We start from the raw sequence: 13,392 nt of genomic DNA, 5'->3' as shown, positions 1-13,392 counted from the left end.
CAAAGTCAGATAGAAGCTATTAAATCAAGTACAAATAGACAAGAGATTAAAGTGGCAAAAAAAGAAAAGTGAGCGATGAGCACATGGTCAGATTGCTGAGCTGAGGTGATGAGAAGAGAGATAATAATGGACAGCAGAGAAAATTAGATGTGGGGAGGAGAAGGGGAGATAAAAAGGTGAAGTGATGCACTTTAATAATCCCCACAATCACTCACACTTTTTCCAGGTTTACGTTCAGGGAATTCGAATACTTTGCTGCAGAATTTGTAACAGATCATAAGTGATATGACAAGAAAAAGCCTTTTGAAATGTATTCCAGCAAATAGAAAAAAATGGGTAGACCACTAAAATAGTCCAGTGCATGAATAGAAACCTATAGAAAACAGGAAGGAGGAATGATCTGTGTTTCAGATTCAAAACACTGTAATCTATATTTAACTGAGCCAATGAATTCATCCGGCCAACATAAGGACTCTAAATGAAAAGGAAAGCAAAAAACAGGAGAAAGTAAAAAGAGAATGGAGCATATGTACCATAAAAAGGATCCAGACACCAGAGAAAGAAATAAAGGCAGAAAGACTGTGAAAGCAAGTGGAGTTTGGACAGTGACTAGGAGGCACAGGAACACAGGTGGATAAAATATAAAACAGATAAAAGACAAGCAGACAGTGCAAATATTTCTGGGCTGAAGACGTGTACAGCCTCATTTCCACTGCCGCCTTTCGTGCTCAATTCAGAGTAACCACTCATATCTAATTTCTGCAGTCGGTTTTTCAGCCCTGACATAAACTGACAGCGACACGTGTGGGCACAGCAACAATAACACAAGATGTCACATTTGTTTTTCTGCCATCGCTTCCCCCGGCCTGCGCTCGAATGCATTTCAGTTCTGGTATCTGAGCTTTGCTGTTATGTGCTAAAGGATCTTCCAAGAGGTCTGTGCTTAACCCAGAGAGTAATTTAAATTGTAAAATATAAACTACTAGAATTTATTATGTACCTACCTGTATGATGCACCTAGCTAACGGTGCTAGCTAGAAATACCTTATATATCTCTCCATCCTCTAGTTTAAACATGATGACTTCTGGCTACACTAAACAATAAACAGGCCAACAACTAAAATGTGAAAGATTGGGTTTGCTAATGCTAATGCTAATCCACAGACCAGGATTGCTGCAGTTGTCTTTTATATCAGAATCAGAATCAGAATACTTTATTGATCCCTGGGGGAAATTATTTTTTGTTACAGTGCTCCATTTTAAACCAACATTAAGACAAGACAGACAATACACTAACTAAGAATAGTACAATATATACATATATATACATGCATACATACATAAGTCACTTATAAATAAATAGTTGGAAAAGAAACATGTGTAGTTGTAGCAGCAAACAGTGTGTTAAGTGGATGCGTTGTACAGGGAGATGGCCACAGGCAGGAATGATTTCCTGTGTCGTTCAGTGGTGCTTTTCGGTAATCTCAGTCTCTCACTGAACGAGCTCCTGTGACTGATCAACATGTCATGGAGTGGGTGGGAGGTGTTATCCAACATTGTCTTTATCTTGGACAGCATCCGCCTCTCCGACACCACCTTGAGGGAGTCCAGCTCCATCCCCACAACATTGCTGGCCTTACGGATCAGTTTATTAAGTCTGTTGGCATCTGCGACCCTCAGCCTGCTCCCCCAGCATGCAACAGCATAGAGGATCGCACTGGCCACAACAGACTCATAGAAAATCCTCAGCATTTTCTGGCAGATGTTGAAGGACCTCAGTCGCCTCAAAAAATAGAGACGACTCTGGCCCTTCCTGTAAAGTGCTGTGGTGTTTTTAGCCCAGTCCAGTTTATTGTCAATGTGTACTCCAAGGTATTTATAGTCCTCCACAATGTCAACACTGACCCCCTGGATTGAAACAGGGTTCAAGTGTTTCCTGGTCTTCCTGAAGTCCACGATCAGTTCCTTGGTCTTTGCCACGTTGAGCTGCAGATGATTCTGCTCACACCACGTGACAAAGGAGTCGACCACAGCCCGGTACTCTGTCTCATCATCCCTGCTGATGCATCCAACCACCGCAGAGTCATCAGAAAACTTCTGAAGATGGCAGGTCTCTGTGCAGTGGCTGAAGTCTGTGGTGTAGAGGGTGAAGAGGAAGGGGGAGAGGACAGTCCCCTGTGGTGCCCCTGTGTTGCTAATCACCTTGTCAGACACACACTGTGGGAGACGTACATATTGTGGTCTTCCTGTCAGGTAATCAACAATCCAGGACACCAGAGAAGCATCCACCTGCATCGCTGCTAACTTATCACCCAGGAGGGTCGGCCTGATGGTGTTGAAAGCACTGGAAAAGTCAAAAAACATGACCCTCACAGTGCTCGCCGGCTGGTCCAGATGGGTGTAGACACGATTGAGCAGGTAGATGATGGCGTCCTCTGTTCCGAGACGAGGCTGATAAGCGAACTGAAGGGGATCCAGATGTGGTCTTACTATGGGTCGCAGCTGGTCCAGGATGAGCCTTTCCAGGGTCTTCATGATGTGGGAGGTCAGTGCCACGGGCCTGTAATCCTGGGGGCCACTGGGACGAGGCGTCTTTGGTACAGGGACGAGGCATGATGTCTTCCACATCACCGGGACCCTCTGCAGACTCAGACTCAGCATAAACAGTTTATGAAAGACTCCACACAGCTGGGGGGCACAGGTCTTGAGGACAAGGGGACTCACTCCGTCTGGTCCAGCAGACTTGCCTGAGTGAAGTCTCCTCATTTGCATCTCAACCTGGTATTGAGTGAAGGTGATGGGTGGGGGAGGGGTGTCAGGAATCTCACAGGAGGCAACATGTGAAGAGAGAGGCTGGCACAGTGGTGTGGCTCTGGATTCCAGGCTGACTGCAGGTGAGGTTGTGGGGGTGGGAGCAGACACTGTGGTGTCGAATCTATTGAAAAACAGATTCAACTCGTCGGCTCTATTCTCACCTCCCTCAGCTCCCCTGCTGTTGGTTGGCCTGAATCCAGTGATGGTCTTCATGCCCCTCCACACCTCTCTCATGCTGTTCTGCTGGAGTTTCCACTCCAGCTTCCTCCTGTAATTGTCCTTAGCCTCTCTGATCTTGTCCTTTAGTAACACCTGGATCTTCCTCACCTCCTCTTTGTTGCCCCCTCTGAAAGCCCTCTTCTTGTTGTTGAGGAGGGCTTTGATGTCCTTAGTCACCCACGGCTTGTTATTTGGGTAACAATGAACAGTCTGAGCTGGAACAATGGAGTCGGTGCAGAAAGTTATGTAGCCTGTGATACACTCAGTAAGCCCATTGATGTCCTCGGCGTGAGGCTCACAGAGTGTTTCCCAGTCGGTCACCTCGAAACAGCCCTGTAGTTCCGCTATTGCCTCCTCTGACCACCTCCTAACAGTCCTGGTGGTCACAGGTTCCCTCCTCACATATACCACCTGGGTTTTGATCCCAATCAAGAACTTCAGTCACACCAGGACTACTGGTAGTGTTTTGACTTTTCCAGGTTTAAACTCGTGTTTAAACCAGGATTAAGATGGTAACTGTGCCTCTGTCAGTCGTATAATTGAGCATTTAGCTCAGAACACTGCTGTGGATACACACAACAACACAGAGGAGCCAAAAAGGACTATATTCATCTTTTGCACACTGTCTCTAGTGTGACACAAGGCTGCAATAAGTTTTCTCTACTTGTCACCGACTTGGGTTTGAGCATTTGCGTCACCCCATGAACGTCCCTACACCAGGTGGCCTGAAGCCTGCCCGTCTTTTGCTTTCCAAGAGGAGTCCATCTCAAGGCAGCTTTTGGAATTTTTTCCACTGGCCATGCCTAAAAATGCAGCAGAGCCAAGTCGCAGAAGCTTGTAATGAGCCAACAAGGACCGTCTGGTCCAAATATTCTTGGGACTTCTAAGGTCAATTTACATTTATTTCAGTTTGTCCAGCTGGGAATCATAGTGTATTAAAATACTTAACTAGGAAAAGTGTTAGCGTATAGAGGCAGATTTTCTCCAGGTTAACCTACATTTGTATCGACTTCAGCATTCAGTTCCTGCTTGATCACAGATGGAGTGAAAGAGCCTTGGAGACTGAAGGAGAAACGAAAGCTTCAGAGTGAATAAGCTCTGTGTCAGATTGCCACTGTGGAGGGATCCTGCTCAGTGATTACAGGCACAGTGTGAGGTGGCTCGCTCTCTGACAGCAGAGAAGGTGGCTGTCAGCCTCACAGCCCTTTGTTTTTATTGGATCAGACCGAAGGCTTGATGTTTATGTAAGAGTACACCTATCTTAACAGCCTAAATCACAAGCTGAGGGGCATCACATCACCGCTAATTGGGGTTCAGAGCCTAAATTGAAACCTCATGCTAGCTGGGCACTGGAAGGATTATTCTCTGCCAGGGAAGCCACAGATCACATTTTAGGAGCAAAATACAAAGTGGCAAACAACAGGCAGCTGCTTTGGCTGGGAGAGAGAGAGAGAGAGAGACTTTATATTCAGCAATCATTACTTCACAAAACATCATAAACAGTCTGAATAAACACCAAATACCTCACTGATGTTTCATTACAGGATGTGGTCACTGTCAGGGTCCTGAATTTATTAGACAAAAAGAAACATGAATGAGTAAGGGCAAAGACTGACAGCTCTTATATGATGCAGGAGGACTGGCCAGGCACGCTTGGTTAAATCTGCCTAGCAAGAACCTGCAAATCAACACAAAGGGAAAAACAGACAGCAATTCTAGCCCAGGCATGAGGGCCATCACATCATCTTATAGCACAATCAATGGTACAAAATATATGGCAACTCTGTTATAGTAACTGGCAGTGAGTGGTAATAAAATGAGGCCAGATTAATTCATTACAAGTTACTTATGTTACTTTTTTATATCCCTATAGATTTTCCATATCCCATTTCTCCATTTAAGAGCATTGCTACCAAACCATTGACATCAGTAGTTCAGGCTTTTATGTTTTAGGGTTTACCCCAACTTTAAGCCGAACCTTTCTCTATGTTGATGCCATGAAATAAGAGTTAAAGTAAAATGTCACTGAAAATCAAAAATGAACAAAATAATTGATGTTATTCATGTACCATTCAGTGATCTGACTAATCCACGTTAGCTGCATCTTGTCTCTAATGTGTGAACATCACCATGGTAGCATGATAACACAAGACAAACATGATGAATAGAACTGTTAAAACTTCAAATTAGCACTAAGCGGGCTAGTGTGGCTGCAGGCTCTTGGCTTTGTTGTTCAATAAATGGGTTACACCATCATTTCAGCACCAACTTTGTTAGTGCTCCAAGGAGTCACATATTACACATATTGTTTTGCTACAGCCACTGCCATCAGAGATATGAGACATATCAAGTCACGGCAGTCATCTGTCACTCCCATCTCATCATGGTGTTACTTTTAACTGCACTGTGGTGAGTGTCATTTTTCAGCCTGCCATCTCACAACTTCCTAATGTGGACTTTATTGTACTTTAAATAAAAGAACTGTTATCTTAAGGTAGACAGTGCATCAAGATGGCAACACCAAAGGATCCCTTGTGCATATCTTAGCATGCCTAATGTGTTTTCATCCCAGGGTGTTGAATGCTGCCGTTGCAGAGGTTTTTCTTTAGTCCTGCTGCTGTGTCATCTTTCCCCTCAGGATCTGACCATGCTGTTACTTTCCCATGTAGGAGTGTCGTGGAGTGCAGAACCCTTTTACTGTTAATCTAAATGTGTACTACCACTGTCATCATGCAACTGCAACGATGTAAGTATCAGTTTGTCTTTTCAAATTTTAGATGAAATAAAATGAGACGAAACAAGCTTGCACTGGTGAGCACATAGTTTCATTTACAAAACAGACATTCATTGTAATGAAAATGCCTGAGCTAATCATAATACATATATATAAAGATTTTTTTTTTTTAAAAACCCTGATGAACTGGAGTTGATGTGAGGTAATGGAATCACAAGCTGTAGCTTTAAGGTAATCAGTGTCCCACATTCAGTTGATGGTTTCAGACACACGGAGGAGGAAATGGAGGAGGACGTTTGTGACTCCAAATTTTACTCTATTATCTCAGCACAAGTATGAGGTAAATAAGAAAATGACTTTGGATCTGGGTTGTTGACAATACAGACCTGTGTAGTCCATTTTCGACAAATTCAATCTTTTATGTCCTCTCTCTGTGCTGTTTGCTTCATACTGAGCAGATAACAGCCGGCCTTCCACTCATTTACCACCTTATTTCCTCTCCACTGCTGCCTTAATACCTTCATCAGCCTCTAAACAAATAACAGCATTAGTGGGTTTGGGCTGACATTTGTGTGACAGTGTGAAGCCAATTTTCAACAGGTTTTTTTTCAGCTTATGAAAAAAAATTAAATCAAACAGCTCTGTAGGAGTTTTGAGTTAAAGTTAGTTCTTCACACAGCATGCAACAGCACCATAGATCCTCATACCACCCATAGAACAAATAAGGTAATAGCCACTTTCTTCAAAATGAATTGAGCCTTCATATTCATTTATGGGAATTTATAAAAAGCAAACAAAAAAAAGCTTATAGCCTATATGGCTCAATCCTGGAGTTGTAGCCAGCCGCCAGTCTACTCTGATGCACTACTTCAAATCCGTTCCACTGAACTGGAACTGTTGGAACGCTTCGTGTGTTTAGTGCAGTTTAAATGCCTTTTCTAATTAATAATTTGGCTTATAACAACATGGCTTATAATAATTTGGCATCTAAGAAGCTTATGTTTCAGTTTAGGTGTAGGAAATGTTTATATATTATTAGTCAGTTACTTAGCACTATTAGCAAATGCAGGTTTATGTGCATTGCATCTGTAGTATTTGTTAGTAGCTTGAACTGCGTGCACAAGTTTTGCACAAGTGGTGCTGGAGATGAAGATGGAGGCTTAAATGGAGCCTGAGTGGTGAGGGAGAGGTGGAGATGTGGAGGATGTGGGCTGCACAAAGCCATCTGCAAGGAAGAATGACAGATAAGTAGTGAGATTTAAAGTACGCTGAGTGAAGGCCGATTGGCCTGAAGAAGGGTGGCAGAAAGATGATTGGACTAGACCAGTGATGTCACAATCCGCTTGACACTGTTGGAAAGTGGAAGTTAGTTGGCAGTTAATCTATAAAGCTTAGATTAGCTGCCAACACCTGGGAAGCAGACAGATGTGTGACTACAGATCTTTCTTATCGAACTTATGCATAAGCTTCCTTTGGTTTGAGGGGAAGTTGAAGAATTTGGAGGTAGTCTTCCTCCTTTGCACAGTGAATGGGGAAAAACAATGTACCAGCACCACTGGGAACAAAGCAGCATGAGAGTATACCTACCACCATCATGCTTGACAGTTGGTATATTTTTAGGGTGGAAAGGCTCACTTTTACTACTCTACTACCTCATCATTGTGGCCAAATAGCTCAATCTTTGTACTTTGTATCTTTGAGCTTGAAAAAATAAATTTGCTATGCAGTCACTTAAGGTTAATACATTTAAAGGCAAATGTAGTCGGCTGCATCGTTGTATAACCATTAAAGACCGCACAAAAAAGGGAGTGAATTGCAACACTCCACATTAATGGGACATGTACAAGGTTTCAGAACTCACCTTTAAGCTTCCACTTGGTCTCTGCAAAACTAGACAATTTCTGGAGAAAGTACAAAGTGTTTACGCCACTCTCATCGTTCTCATCCTTCTCACAAAGACAACGTTGATCATTCCAGTAAATGCCCTGTAATAGCAATTCCTTTGACTCTGGTAACAGAGCCCTGTAGCCCTGTGAGGAATTCTGATCACTTTAAGCAGAGAGAATATTAAGGAATAGCGATGGTATTATATATGACCACTGAGAGAGGGTTTGATTTAGAACGATGCTGATCCTGTATCCTACCAACAGAAACCAATTTAACACTTATTAGTGCACTCTCGCAAACTAATTACAACTCAAGGTAACTTTTGGCAAGTAACTTCCAATCACTGGGCTTTAAACTCAAGAGGACCAACATTATACTACTGGGGAAAAACAGTCTGCAGCTTATTCTAATTGACTTAGAACCGTATTGAATTCTCCCTACAATTTTGATTCACTTCCCTTGCACTTTTCCATAACAAACAAAGCAAAGGCTCATGGGTATTTATATAAAATTGCTATGCCAAAATGAGAGAAAAAATATCTAAGAAATAAAGTTGAATTAATTACAACCAGTGGGCATAGCACAAAACTATTGTTACACTAAAATATATTGTTTAAAATGCAAAAAACATGAACTGGGAAAACACTGGTGGAAACAACAGCCAACCCCACTTTAGATGTCAACTTTTTACTGTTGAATTATGATATAGCAACACAATTGCTTATTTTCTGCGGGATCCATAAATGCGATCTAGTACCAAAAACAACTATTTCAAGGCATGAGCATGAATTTGCTTTTTTTACCCTTTAAATTGGCAACAGATGATAAATGAAACCTGCATCCAATATCTATCCATAATACCCGTGTTTTCAGGATTTTTGTCTAAATGGGGGTTGCTCATGGAGGGCTAACATCCATCCATCCCAGAGGGGATGCTCGCACCTATCCTCACTGTCTGAGTAATCACACATTGTGGAAAGATTGCCAATATGTTGCAGGGCCAAACACCAACTGACACAATACTAAACCAAACCCCTTAAAAAAAAATGTAAATTTGGCAACACTATGATTTTAATTAGGGACTCTGTCAAACCCCATCCTAATCAAAGTCTGATTACAACCAGACCAGAAAATGGATTTCTATTTGAAAACTGTACAAATACAGACCAATAGAAAATGGTATTGGTGAATATTAGGCCACTGAACTGCCATTAGCTACTGTACACTGCACCTTATTATATCGTCTGGAATTCTACTGGAGAAATGGGATGGTTCTCTCCAAAAGATATTTCCTCATTTTGCTTTGATAATAGCGATGGAGAAGCTGTCCATCACTCTGGTCCAAAAATCTTCCACAACAAGTTTAAATATTTCTACCTAGTCGTATTTTGAGAAAGAAAGTGAGGAACAGAGGAAGAAACAAGAGTGCAGGGAATGATGGAAAAAGATAAACATGACCAGAGAAGAGGGGGAAAAGGTAAAAAGGAGAGGTTGTAAGAACAAGGAATGGAATGGGAAAAAAGGCTACTGCCTGAAGTTTTATTGATTGAAATATATTTTTTGTTCAATGCAAAAAACAGTCATGTGCTGTGGGAGGACTGAGGTTGGAAGGTGCTGCAGTGCAACGAGAAAGTGTTTTAAATTGAGCTGCAATATATCAATCATCTGAGTCAAGCGATGCAGGCCCACATGTGACACTCCTCGTTGTGTGCATGACCTTGTGAGTCAGAGTGAGAGTGGAAGAGTTTTGTGTTCTCACACTTTCTGTGCAAACAGTTCAAAGTCATCTCTTTGTCTCTCCTCGAGACAAAAACCATCTACGGAGCCACACTGGAGACTTCGGCTGCATGAAACCATATTAGGGCGAGATATGAACTATCACACAGAGGGAAATCTGAATAAAATGAACTCATGAATAACAAATATTTCATGCTTATTTTGTTTTTCGCCTTTTCTGTTTTCCCTGGTGTTGCATGAAAGCTGAGGAAAGTGAGCATCACTCCAGCCGGAGAAAGAAAAAAAAAAGCCAGAGAATGATAATCAGATAGCGGCTGCAACGACTGTCTGATTGGTTTGATATTCAGCTTTAATCACAGAGAATGCCGAATTCATTATTTATACATTTCCATTCTTTCCTTTGTAGTTATGGCCTCTGAAACATTGAACTTTGGGAGCTGTGTAATTAACGGATTGCCATGCTGTGCTCTGGATTCACAATGGCAGCCTCTGTAGGGCATGACTGCGTGCGGTGTGTGTGCGCGCTCACGCGTGTGTGGGGGAGAGATAGAGAAAAATCAAAGATGAATACTAACAGATGTCTCGAAATGATATCATGATAGGTTTTGCCTCTAAATGTCACAGCATCATAAACAGAGAGAAGAAACGGATTTAAAAAGAGGGAAAAAAAGATGACAGATATTTCAAAACACCACACCATCACTGTCACTGCCTTAAGAGATGCAAAACTGTGTGCTACTTAGTAAAATTAGGAAAAGTTTCTGTTATAATGAACGTGTTATGTGGGGAGATTTTTCTTGCTCTTGTTCAAAAAGGATGTGAGGAAAAATGTAAAGGGGAAAAAATCCATGAGAGAAGAAAAGCTAAAGCGGATGAGTGACTATTTATTTTTATCCAGAAGGTTTAATTAATGCAAAGGTTAGTGATTAGCCAATCAGTGCCAAGGGCTAGATGAAATGTTAAAGTTGTTGTCCAGTGTTTTCAATCTTTGCAATGCAACACCGGGGGAAGGGGCTTGTCCCAGCTGAGGTAGGGGAGACCGGGGATAGTTGTAACGTGGGTCAGTTGTAACACTTCCAATTTCTCCAATCAGGGCTAAGTTTCAAATGATGTGACTCATCCTGTGCATGCCCAACTCAGTTCTGCTATCACATGTGAAAAATCAGCACATTTTGTCAAACAGACAATTTAACATGAAAAAAAGTAATTTGTATGCGAAAAAGTAAGTTTTTCTACTTTATTTCAATTTCTAATAGCATTATCTGCTTTGCAGTTAAACTCATCAAATTTAAATTATGTTATTTGTATGTCTATGGGGATATATTCTGTGTAGGTCTTTAGTGCTAATGTTTTAGCCGTTGGCTGTAATGTTAGCTAGTTCATGGCTATAGGAGTCTGGGTCAGTTGTAACAGCAACAGTCTGGGTTAGTTGTAACAATGCAAATGTTACAAGTTGCCACACTATTACTTTAACTTATATTAAACAAGTTGGGGCAGCGACATCAGCAGAGAGAGGTTCACTGGTCACCTTTGTATATGTGGTTAATGCCATTTGCAACACAATTCCTCCACTGTTTGTGTTCCCACACATACATTATGCAGACCTCTGTGTCAGAGATGGACCAGTAGGAAGTACTGGTAGTGGAAATAAATCAGGATGGGTGCAAGAAACAGATTTCCTCATCTTTCTGAAGCACTTTGCAAACCACACCAAGGTAAGCCAGGATAAAAAGTAATGGAATTGCGATGCTGGTGAACAACTACATTTTTTCATCTTCATTGTTATGTTCAAAATTGGTGCAAGAGTTGTAGGTTATAATGCCCACTGAGCCAATGAGGCCAAACTCAAGGAAGACCAACCAAAATTAATGAAATATTCAGTTGCAGAAAACAGAAAATTCCATAATTTGTCTTTTTTGGGGGGGTTGGAATATGTTCAAAAGCTAGATTTCTGCATTCTGTCACACACACACACACAGCTACATAAATGGATGTAAGTGCATCCATGTGTTGAATAAACAAAGATTACATGTTAATATTTTGTCAGTACCCTTATTTCATTGTGTTACATCTCACCCCAGGATATGTTACAACTAACCCAGACTATGGGGTTAATTGTAACATTTCACTCTTCGTGTTTGAGACCATACCATGCAATGGGTAATTGTGCTGCAGAGAAAGTAGCTGCACTATTTAATAGCAGAGACATGTAAATACTTTGCATTACATTTTGAATCCACTACCTTAAAAGAGCTTCAATTTACAGACAGAAATGTCAAAAATGTTACAACTATCCCCGGTCTCCCCTACTCTCTGGACGTCTGCACTTTCATCCAGTTAACCTAACGACATGTGTTTTGGACTGTGAGAGGAAACTGGAAAACCCACAGAGGCATGAGGAGAACATGCAATCCCCACACAAGAAGGCTCCAGCCAACCAGGAGGTTCACACCAAGAATCACCTTGCAGTGAAATGCTCTACTATTCATGAGAAATGACCTCTTCCCAGGGACTCCCTCAGGAGTTACAGGTAACACTCTGCCATTAGTGATGTTTTCCCTCCAAGAATAACCTCGTCGATAATCCCGTATTTTGAGCATGTTTTTTTGTAATTTTGTATAAAGTTGCAGCATTATCATAATGTAATAACAAATGAAAAAAAACCTTCTAGATTATGAATTATATTCAGCTCATTATCAACAATTCCTTTTATGCAAAGTATGAAATCTGTTATATTTTAAGGTAATATTGGAGTTCAGTCTTGTTGGCCCCATATTTTCTGATTTTGGAGGTAATAATTAGAAGAACATGGAAGGCTCTCATTCTGAAATGCCTCTGAAAACATTTCAAGTGATTTTAGTTTTTTTCTCACGGATAGATCAAAGTGGGCAAGGCTTAATGCTGTTGCCTCACAGCAAAAAGGTCCTGAGTTTGATTCCACCACCTGCCGGGACCTTTCTGTGTGGACTTTTACATGTTCCCCCCATGTTTGCGTGTGTTCTCCCAGATACTCCAGCTTCCGCCCAAAGTGAGTCATCCAAGTGACTTCTTCAGTTCAAGACCAAAAAACTCACTCGGATGAGTAACGAAACATTTCTCACACAGAAAACACCATGACCAGATGAAGAGAATCATCTTTTTGGGATTTCCTTATTACGATCAAGGCCTTCCCAAAGTCTTGATCATAACTCCATTGAAAATGTATGGACTACGCTTGAAAGCCAGGTCTGTGCCAAGAAACCAACCAATTTAAATGAACTCCAAGAAGGTTGGTCAAACATCCAGTCAGAATTTGCCAGAAGCTTGTTGATGGCTACCAAAAGCATCCAGTCAAGGTGCAAACAACTGTGTTCGGAAAAAACAGAACAGTTCAAAGAAATCATTAAACATCGTTACAGTGACGTACATGCCCATGGTGAGTGTTTGTAAACAGCTGTACTTACTGTAACTGACTCTAGGATCTTCCCAGCGGTCTTACCAATCACTCAATATTTATCACTCTGGTGATACTTTTGGAAAGTACATGAAGACTGTCACTCAAACGTCATCCAGGAGGAGGATATCAGAATTAAGAGCTCTCATATGTACACTCTAGATGATAATATTGTTGAATAATTTACAGAGGTTTTTTCTCCTAGAAATTCATGCACTACTAATCGTTTTTTCTAAATATAGTCACACTTGATTATGGACCACTGGCAGCGTTTTTGTGTGTGTGTGTAGGAAGCACTGATACAGGAGGTTTTTATGCTGGGTGGTTAGATTTAGGCAACATATACACTTTGTTTGAGGTTAGAAACATATGAAAGTTTTAATGGCAAATACAAATTCATGTTGAACACACTGGGAAATGTTTTTATTTCCACATTAAAACAAATAAATAATCTTTTTTTAAATGCTTCTCAGCCACAGAGGTGACAGAACAGGTAATCCTGCCAGCTGCAGAATCATCATCACCATCATTTAAACCACATTTTGTCAAATCTATTTGTGCAGTTCAG

Source organism: Astatotilapia calliptera, chromosome 10 (genome assembly GCF_900246225.1).
Source record: "Astatotilapia calliptera chromosome 10, fAstCal1.2, whole genome shotgun sequence".
NCBI classification, from domain to species: Eukaryota; Metazoa; Chordata; class Actinopteri; order Cichliformes; family Cichlidae; genus Astatotilapia; species Astatotilapia calliptera.
The sequence above is the reverse complement of the archived record's forward strand: the minus strand, read 5'-3'. Positions refer to the sequence as shown.